We start from the raw sequence: 7,059 nt of genomic DNA on the forward strand, positions 1-7,059 counted from the left end.
CATTTTTACTATATTAGCATTTAACTCAAAGCACCACTGTGCTTAAATAAAGCCTCACAGAGCTGCTAGCATAGCTGTAGACTCTTAGTCTTGAGATACAAGATTGTGTTGTCACAGTGAAACATGTGCCCAAGATGAAACGACTAGGGTTCACTTGTGCTTTCACTATGCAGAGTGTGAATGTGTGAATAGCTGAACTGAGTGACTGCTATTGCTCTTCACACCAGTGCCATTTCTTATACTACAGGAAACAGTGCTATGGCCAGACAAAGCTGCTTCATATCTCACTCTGTATTTCAGATGACCTACATGGCTACTAGGCTAGTTCTCTAACTCTAAAATAAGTTATTAACTCATGTTGCCAAATGTATGACACACTTGAAATGTAGGCTACTCTCATCAGTTTCCCAACTGCTGCTCCGTGATGTTAGTTCAAAAGAAAGTTGCAAAACTAGATTGTGAAATTATTTAAGTGTGTCGTAGAAATTGGTAAATCTAATGGCCAAAAAAGGAAAATAATGAAGAGAATCTGGTTTGCATGGACCTTACCAGTGCTGATAAACAGCAGATCATGAGATCAAGTGACTGACAGAGGGCCCATGTACTGTAACTCATCCTGTCGGGGGGGAATCCCTCAGGAGTGTCATAAACAGTTTGTGTTCTGATGTTTGTGAGAGCAAATGGAAATGTCTTAAAATATCCGAGGAGGAGCCACAGAGGATATTTTATGTAGAAAGAGAGAAGAGGTGAAACTGAAGGAAGAGAGTTCAGCTGCAGGGCCAGGTCATGGGGAAACACCAGCACCCGAACCCTTGCATGCAGCTTCAGCTTCCCGGGCCTCCGCTTGAACGTTTCATCGACGTCAGCAGATGGTCCGCCATCTTTAACAAGCTTGTCGTGTGTCCAGCGTCTTCGTCTTGCCCAAGTTTTGACCACTGAGGGCTGTTGTGGTGTTTCTGAGGCGTGACTCATCCACTCTGGGTTTGGTTGAGGTCTGGGCCGAGCCACTTTGTTGTGGAAATCCAGCACCCTCGCCACTGTTTATTTTGGAAGTCTGGTTTTCTGGCACTCTGTGAAGGTCAATGCCGAGGGGAACCATTAAATGAGAGGACTACTTGGGAGTTATATTCTTGATTTGGACATATTTTGGCTTTCTGTTGGAAGAGCGGGGGAGAGTCTGCTTTGTCCTGTTTTGGGCTTGCCTGACGAGCTATGATGGATTTAACCTATTTCTGTGTGACACGGATCCCCATGTTGATATTTCTGCTCCACATGGTACAGGGAACATGACAGAAAGAATTGTTGCGGGGCTTCTCGGAGATATTTTAATGGGGTCCTGGTGGAAACGGAAACTGACCCCTCTTTATCCTCCCCCCTCCGCCCGCCCCCGGTTGCTCACTCTTTTTCTTCCCCTGTTTTTTTTCTCTTTCCATTCTCACTCTCTCTCAAGCGCTCCCACAGCAGGAAGAACCCAATTATAGAGATATCGGGCCCATGCTGAAAACGTGATAGCCTGTGAAATGTCTTTGGCGTCACACAGAGACAATGTTTGTCCTGCCCCAGTGCAAACAGGATGCTGTGTGCAGGAGAGCGTCGCGAGATAAGAACAGACAACGGCAAGAGGGAAAGACCAAAAAAAAAAGGCAACCAAGGGGGCAGAGGACAGCATGGACAGACAGAGGAAAACAGCTGGGAGACTGATGATGCAGAGATGATCTGATGACCCTAAGAAAGACAGAAGTAGAGCAATAGTACAGTTACAGTATCACCAGAACAGTGCGATTCTTTTACAGGAAGTAGAAGGGTACGCGCCGCCACCTGAAGGAAACACAACGTGTACTACAGACAGTGTGTTGTCTCTCCTCCTCCTCCTACTCTTAACCATTTCCTGTTTCTTCCTTGCTTGATAGTACTTTACAATGACTTTGTTTGTCATCATGATCAGGGCCGATCAGGGCTCAGGTACTCGGATTTGGCAAATCACACGCACAGATGCCTGCAACAGGGATTTGTATTATAGTTGTAATCACGTTATTTTTACATAGAAACAGATTATGAGACGATTAAATAGTCTTTTTTCCACTAAGCCAAAGATTATTCTTGTTTTCCCCGGAGTTTTTTTTCTCCCACTGGAAGGTGAACTGAAGCTAAGGCCACAAGCCAACAATATTTTTTACCTGCTATAAACAGCATCATGCATTATTTGCAGAAGCTGCAGTTTTTTGGTGAAGGTAAAATATGTGACAAGACAGTATTATAATGTAGTACTGTTGTTCAGAAGAGATTCCCTGGCCTATAAATCTTGTTCTCTAGATGTAAGAAAACATGTTTGTTTAGTACAAACTCCACCAAATGTCACATCATCGCGATTTTAATCTATGATCTCAAATTTGTGCTGCAAAATGATTTAATTCTAATGTCACAATAGGTACGGTGGACAGTGAGGGTCACATTAGTCTCAGCTGGTACATGTAAAACCACAGCAGTGTAAACCTGGCCTTATGGTGGTGACCCCAATTTATTTTTTCATCTAACCTAACCTGCATTTGGCACCTGTGGGTCGTTCATTTTGAACCCTGATGCTGCCGTTGAGATAACAATTCAAGTCACAAAAAACATTTGACTTGTTTTCTCAACAAGAGTTATTTTTGGGTTGAATTGAAAGACACGTTCCACTTTGTCATGAAGACCTTTTTTTCTTATCTTGTTTAAGATCATAATGATAGTACGTTGTTTGAACTTTTACATACCAACCGTACGACCTGTCAGAGTTGACGATGATTTATGGTTTTTCAAATATTTGTTACTTAATTCTTCACACCTCTAGGCTCACCTGAGACAACACAAAGGAAATACAGTGAGAGCCTTGTTCATCGCAGTTTATGTAAAGAGGGAAATTATTGATCTTGCTTACAAGGGACGACATGATTGACACATTGAGCCAATAGAGACAGTGAATAGCATGGCATGTCAGTTATTCATACAACCGCAGTAAAGGCTTTTATTAGGTTGCGTTTTGCTGTTGCTGTGACATTTGTCCTTTTTGGTAGCTCTCCAGATTAACACCAAAAGTCTCTCTGTTGTTGGTGTTGTTGAATCGATGCAAGTAATGGTCCCTGACACCAAGACACAAACTCCAGAATCAATACCGGAATCAATTTTAGACTTTTTAAACCTTGCTTGCACACACACACACACACACACACACAGGCATAAACACAGAACTCCAGCTCCATCCTCATCAAACATCTCTGTGCAGATGCCTCTGGAGATGTGAGGCATCTGAGTGACTTTTCAAAGCTTGAGAAAGTAGAGCAGGCTTTTAATGTTGAATCTGTGACAGCCTAATTCTCTCTCTCTCCCTCTCTCTTTTTTCTGTGGCTGAATTATGCATACATGTTTCTAAGTTTGTCCTTTTTGCAGATTGAATCCTCCTTTTGAAACTGAGCAAAACCAGTTTGATCGTGTCCTTTCAGGATGTCCTCAGGCCGTTCGAGCACTGAGCATAGCACAGTTCAAGTTCATAGTGACATGTAGTAATTGTCAGATGTGTTACAGAATGTCTTTTTCATCAGCGCTCAAAGTTATCTTGTTGTTCTGGCGACAATGAAAATAGCACCTGGGACAGAAAGATACAGCGTCTGGGACAGTCCAGGGACAGTAGAGAAATGTATCATTACAGATGAAATGATTGTGTTCATGTGTCATTGTTTTAATTGTTAGGTCTTCAAATTTTAAAATGTCAAGTGGCACCGGCACGAGTTCTATGCACACGTAAAATCAGTGAGACTGGGTGTTTATTGTTAGATTCAGTGACTTATTCAGACCATCATGGAAAAGGTGAGTAGTATATATTCAAACATATTATATTGTAAATCATTCTCATGCGTGCAGCGGTGTCTCCCTCTCCTCAGGCAGTCCGTAGGTGTGGTGGCGTGTGGGGCACGCTCGACCTTTTCACTCTCTGTTTCTCTCCGGATCTCCGGATTAAGTTGTTCCTATATCTTATATGCAAATACTCAGTTTGAGCTTGTAAATATTTAAATAGTTGGCTTGATCTTCTCCCTCCCTTTGTCAATTATTTTTTCCTTCAAATATACGATGTCCCCGTAGTAAGTTTGGGATGATTGGCTGAATAAAAATAGTAATGTGCAAAGTGTGTACATTTCCATCAGCATATACCAATCAGAAACTGGTTTGCATATTTGCACTGAAGTTTGCACTGATGCATTTATTGATCGAACAATGACTGAAAGAATAATGAACAGGTATGGTGACTTCAATATTTTATTCAGATATAGGCGGACCAGAATGAGTCAATGAAGTGATGCGAGTTACTGAAACAAAGTTATGAAACTATATCTATTATCTAGAATGAAAAAATATCTTCAATTTGGGACAATGGTTGTTAAAGTCTGGGACAGCTGAAAGTAAAATTCGGGACACTGCTTGTGGTTAGTATGGCAATAAACATTGTTTTTACAGGTGAATTTTAAATTGTAGGTTCCAACATATATTGCATAGCACCTCCGGAGCCCTAGTAAGTTGACCTTGGAGTTATGGGCACTTCGCGGTTTTACTTGGCATATGACACACATACTAAACTGGTCTATGGGGTCCAAAACTTTGTTGTTAGGTCATTATTGACATAAACTATTACAAAAGACCATTCATGAGAACAATCGGAGGAACTGGACTTGCCTCACATCTTATTTCACAATTTGAACATCCCACACATTGACTGTTGAACTGATGAATCATTTCATCTACAATATGTCAAAAAAACGTTAAATTGTCTTTCAAAAAAAATATTTTTCTCATAGTCCTGCCTCGCAACCTGAGCAAGAAGACTGAGATGCTGTTGAAAGCTCCAGAAAAGTAGACCTTAAGTTCATTTCTTCTTTTTTTTTTTGCAACTTTTTTTAAGAAAGAACTTTAACGCTCAACTTTAGTGCCTCGTTCTGTTCTTCCAACACCATAACATTCAGTCAACAGTGAACCTCGCATTGAAGCTCCAACTAGAGTGGGTGGAGGTTTTGACTGATAAACTACGTTTAATCAGTTATCATAATTGGTGATTAACTTCAGTTAAATGAGTTATCATTGCACCTCTACACGCTTAAGCCCTCAGACTTTAATTTCCTGTAGCTTCTATAAGACCTTCACAGTTTCAGATACTGTGTGAATTCTGTGCCCCCCAGCAGCACAGCTGTCTGTATTTTGTTACTGCCGGGGAGTCCGCATCACAGCTCTGCATCACATGAAAAACTTTATGATGAGACCAGTGGCCTTTATCAGAGTCAGCTGACGAAGGCTGCACTGGTGACCCCGATTTAAGAAGGGCATATGCCGAAACATGTTGGTCTCAAAATATAGTTCTCAGTGCTAGAAGTGTTGCTGCTGTTGTGATTTTTAAGACATGAGTGTCTCTCAAAGTGTCTCTCAAAGTGTCTCACAAAGTGTCTCACAAAGTCACCACAGAATGCTGAAAGAACTCCTATAAGCTGACAGGTTTGTGTTCTTCACCTGTGAAAGATATGAAGTTATGTCAGCGTTGCAGACTAATAAAGAGTCAAAGAAGTGAATGTATTTGTCATCCAGCATTTAAGGGAAGTCCCAAAGGCTCTTGGGAAAAGAACATAATAATGGCAACGGTTATTTTTGGAAAAACTTTGGCAAGATTCTGTGGATCATAAATTATTGCGCAGATAGATTATTTGTTGGGTCATGTGACTTACAGTGCAGCATTGCTCCCGTGTCAGCCTCTTCTGTTGAATTACCCCGGCAGGAGCAAAGTAAACACAAGGATTAACCTTCAGCACCGCATCTGACATAGCCTTTAAATCTCAGACAGAATGCATTTTCAGCTCAGAACAATAAGAAATCCTCGTAGTTCTTTTAGCGGCGGCCTGACTGATCTGTTAATGCTTGTGTAGAAAACCTCAGCGTAGTACATTTTCTCATTTTCCAATAATGCATAATGCTTCCATGCCCTTTTCGCTTGAGATGCTTTACAGGTTATTACTTAAGTGAATACGACATTGTGCTCACAGTGACAGTAACCAGGCCTGTGCAACATTTTATTAGATCTTTCAATTACTGATGCCATGTTGGACATTTGTTTGATTCTTCAGGAAAGTCTGGTGCTTGTAAAAGTTGAACGTTTTTATTTCTTTTCCAGAGAAGTTGCATTCACACCGGAAGTGTGAATGCTTTTCTTTACTTTGTTTTTAATGAAAGGGTAGCACTAGCCATTCACAGTCAGCGGCCCAGATCCAGCCAGTGCAGCTATTTGTTTTATTGGGAATATATTGGCTGAAGTGTCTGGATTATTTTATCCTTTTCTGTGCAGGATGTACAAGTCTGGAAAAAATATTGGGAAAGAATTAAATTTCCATATCTTAATATAATTTTTTTTTTTTTATTGTGAAGGACAGTTGATGTAATCTACCACCATAACCTTTGCCCTAAACTCAGAACAGGCACCAATTTATCTGCAGCAATAAATGTACTCAGCAGAATTGATTTGTTTTATACAGGCTTACTCACTGCTCCTTATTTCTCAGGAACAGCATCAGGGCAAACAGCGAATCTTGGGTGGGCCCCTCTTCGCGCTGATGGAAAAAGTTACCGATGTGAAAAGCTTCTTATCTCCATGAGTAACTGCGTTTTTATTTTTTATTAGGCCCTTAAAAAGCCGCACAGGACACAGCCCAAGATTAAGTCAGTCAAGAAAGGAACAAATCCGTTAAATGTGTTGAATCAGGACATGATTGTTTGTTTGATGCTTATTCTCTGTGACCACCAGGACAGACATTGTTGAGTACTGTGTCAATTGTCTCATTTGTATTTGGTCACTAAAAAAACATTAGATAGATACAGCTCTCTAATCACAGGCGGTTGAATATGAACACGACTCGGTGTGGATCAAAGTATAGATAGTCTTTATCTTTGCTAGGTCGTAATTACAGTGTGGTGGGTCTGGGTGGCATCAGAAACACCAGACACTCCCTTTCTCTCTCTGTGGTGGTGTACAGTATTTCACACACACACACACAC

At 41.0% G+C, this 7,059-nt stretch overlaps 1 protein-coding gene across 1 annotated transcript in view; it reads left to right on the forward strand.

Moving 5' to 3' along the window:
* Positions 1–729: 729 nt before the first annotated feature.
* LOC118329499 (inositol polyphosphate-5-phosphatase A) overlaps positions 730–7,059 on the forward strand; it is a gene marked incomplete in the record, with an annotated part of 110,765 nt that continues 104,435 nt past the window's right edge. The window contains 1 exon segment of the mRNA XM_035663716.1: positions 730–1,804.

This window comes from Morone saxatilis, unplaced genomic scaffold (genome assembly GCF_004916995.1).
Source record: "Morone saxatilis isolate NCDOM2014 unplaced genomic scaffold, NCSU_SB_2.0 Contig19, whole genome shotgun sequence".
NCBI lineage: Eukaryota > Metazoa > Chordata > Actinopteri > Moronidae > Morone > Morone saxatilis.